Here is a 3,983-nt window from a genome sequence, read left to right as displayed (position 1 = left end):
TTGTCGTGTTTTTCATGTTCAAACAAATTCAATCAAAAGTATATTGCAGTGAGGTTGCAGTCGAGAAAAGGAGACGGGATTGGGATAATAACAACTGACAAATAGGGCAAAAGATACAAGAGGGACATTCAAACTCATATATCGACAATAAATTAACAACACCATGGCTAAAAGAGAAAAAGACAAACAGACAAATTATAGTACACAAGTAACAACATAGAGATATAAAGACTAAACACAACAAATTCCACCAAAAACTGCAGGTCCCCTCAAGTACTCCAGAAGGGTAACGAATCCTGCTCCACATTTGGCACCCGTCGTGTTGCTTATTATTATTATGTAGCCTTTTTCGGTAGGTCATATTCATGAATAGGGAACGGGATTGTAGTAACGACATAAGAAACTATCCGATATTATCCGTGAAACAGATATTCTATAACGGTCAACCAACTCATGATGGCATCGGTAATATTTACGAAGAGATGATTTCAACCTCACCATTTGGAACTCTTGATTGCACAGCCTCCTTGCGAGCTGCAACCCTCTTTAAAAAAAAATCACGATAGGAAATTCAAACCCAGAGTATCGTATTAATTGGGTGATATATACTGTGTAGGCAGAAGCTGAAGGAATGTTGCTATATAGAAATGGAAAGTTCAGAATTGGAAAGCTAAAACTATCTACCTTGTCGTAAAATTGTTTTTCAACCAACCCTCATTGTCAATTTAAAGCTGTAAGTAAAGATATGAGACAGACTTGACTGTATTTGATGTATCCTTTATCGTTAGTTCTATGGAATACATGCGGTCAATATAGTCCCTAAATGTTGAATTATTTTGTGAGAGAACATTACCTATATAGCGAAAAGTAAAGTTAAAAGATATAGCTAACTTCTTATCTTTCTTTCCAAAAAAGTTCCTATATGACTTTAGCCTCATAACGGAAAGGTACAAGTCGACAAGAAGAGGGGCACTATTGGGTCCTATGGTAATGTCGAAAGTCTTTTGAAAAAGACGTCCTCCAAACGTGGCAAATATGTTGTTAATCAAGAAATCAATCATCTTGATAATGTCAGTTTCAAAAAAAAAAATTCTTTAAATCCTAGTGATTCTTTACAATGTCGGATTTCCCCTCCCTAAGTTACTTGTATCTATGTTGACCATTTGTTTTTATGAAACAAATAAATATCAACTATTTCAAATTGTCTGGGTGTTTTTCTTTTAAATAATGATTTATCCCTCGATCCCTTAAACAATATATCTGCATCTACGTATTCTAAGGCATGATATTAACGAGCTTAGAGGTACTTAAAGAACAACCATGCACTATTTTCCATGAACGCAATGACCAGACCAACAAAATACATAAAAAAAAAAAGATTTGAACAACATAACATTACCAAAATCAAAGATTAACTCCCGTGTTGCAGAACAGGTATATCTGTATCAGACAACAACTATAATTTGTCAAATAGATGTCAAATACAAATGTTCCATTTAAAAATACTGTTTGAGGATATATCCGAGATAATTGATTGCGTGACATAGTTGATCTGGCTAGTCATAATAACAGGAATTACTTTCAAAACTATTCTGAGAGATGACTTTAACTATCTAAAAGAAAAAAACAACTTTGATTAGTAGCTAAGCCCTAGCAAAGAAAAGATTGCTAGTAAAAAAATACTCTTAGAAGTAGTTGGAGGACTTTTATAGAATTTAATCAGGTGAGCCTGGAAAAGTAAAATAACAAAACAAACTCAATCAAGCTGCAATCGACGATAATTATAAGTCTTTTGGTGTTGTCATTTTATTTTAAATTTAGGAATTTGACTGTCCCTCTGGTATCTTTCGTCCCTCTTTTGAAGACAAAACCCAAATCTGGCGTCACATATGTGACCCTGGTAAACAAATGTTGTTTAAATACATTTCAACTTCATATTTGAGATATACGTTTATTGATTCGCATCAATATAGACTGCCTCATTCGATTTTCTTTGTATAATATGATTATGTCTAGCCGTATGTGCAAAGAATGATTGAATATTTGTTCTTTGAAGACTGTCCACGAATAAGAGTATATGTCAGTACGGAAATGGTATACATTTGTTGGAACCTCGATTACGTATGGTGGCATAACTCTTTACTTTGAACGCATCATCTCAACTTGCTTAGCAGCGATGCAACTACATTATTTGAAGTAACAGATCTATAATAAACAATTTTTTGAGATCCTGTTATTTGCTTTGCTATGTATATCCAATCTGTACATTTTAGTGTCAGCGACAGTCATTGTTGCATCTCGTAACTGGTAAAAAACGAACGCACATGCCTTATATATTTTTTTTTCAATTATTACGCCAACTAATTTTCTATTTATATTAATAGCTTTTGAAGGCCTCACGGAATATTAATATTTAATGGGTAAATGTGTTACCTTCGTAATTATTATTATAATTGTCTGTACAACAAGAAAAGCAAATGTATTTTGAATTGAAAAATACGATTGAATAAGATTCGTTTCGTTTTTTTTTCTAATCTAAAAAACAATATCAGATACAACTGAAAAGTTGCGTCACATGTGTTCATTTCCCTCCTCAATGGGATGTAGTTGAAGATTAGATATACAAGTAACAGACCATTCAAGGTAATGAATGAATTGTTTCCGCAAAATTTGATTCAATTTATTATACATGCAATTGTTATAGTACAAAACGGTATGCACGGTCTGTAACCTCCTGTTAATTGTGTTTTCAAAGAATACTGACAAACGTCACCATAGTCACATTTTAATTTCAGCTGAAGTCGTGCATTTCAGATCAACCTTGAATTACGCCGTTGTTAACTCGTGTATGTTTTATTAAAGTACTTTCATATTTGGTTGATTTTTATCCAGGAAGTTTAATACAATGTACATGTTATATAAAGATCTAAAAAAAGGTTTGGAGAATCACACACAGTGAAAACCATAGTTATATCATAATTAGTCCTACTTGCGTTTTAATAAATTGCTATTGATTCTTATTTGGTAGTAAAAAAAACGATTCTACTATTATCTGTGATGATTAATTCTAGATTGTCATAATAATTTACACTAATGTGACCGATGAAGGTAAACGTATCGTTTATCAAATGACAGATCAATCTTTGAATAACACCTTTTCGATTTAAATAACCTAACCATATTGTGTAAAAAGTTTAAAAATTCAAAAAAGGTAACAATTTATTTTGTTCTGATTTATTGCTTTGAGAGGACTCACTGGAGTTCAAATGTTGGAAGCCTCTTTTTAATATTCTGATTCTTTTCAGTGAGACTTTTTACACTTGTTGGTATACCGAAAATTATATGCTTAGAGTTGAATAAGAATATAGACACATTTATATTTTGTGTTTGTGCTAATCTGTAAATATTTGTTCATCAACATATACCACGTCCTTCTCCTCTGTAATACAACTGAAAGTGATATGGCAATAAATGATTCTTGAGTAAACCTCTCATTTCAAAGTCAAATTCTCGTGCTGCTGTTAAATCTATATCAAATAAAAGGATTAAAGAATGATTATAATTCTATTCTACTAAGGACTTTCAGTTGAATTCCTTTGAGTTCAGTATTTTTGTAATTTTACATGAATAACATAGCCATAAGTGCATCATACCGTATCCAAAGTTTGAGAATTAAATGCCATCTCCATTGTAGAAAATGACTGATACCAGAAAAGAGGAGGAACTTCAGGAACCTGACACCTTAGGTTCGTCAATTCTTTAATAAGTTCAATAAAAACTCGTTCAATAATTTTAGATGCCAAATTAAATATGTTTAAATCAGACTCGAAACTCCAGGTTTTGCTGGCACAAATTATAAACCGATTTTATATATGTATTAGGAAAATTATTTGAAAATTCACATTCATAACGTATAAATTGAAAACAAGTTGTGACAATGCAGTAAATTCTTAACAAATAGATAAACATTTATGAACAGGTCA

This window comes from Mytilus trossulus, chromosome 14 (assembly GCF_036588685.1).
Source record: "Mytilus trossulus isolate FHL-02 chromosome 14, PNRI_Mtr1.1.1.hap1, whole genome shotgun sequence".
NCBI lineage: Eukaryota > Metazoa > Mollusca > Bivalvia > Mytilida > Mytilidae > Mytilus > Mytilus trossulus.
This window is presented reverse-complemented; position numbering follows the sequence as displayed.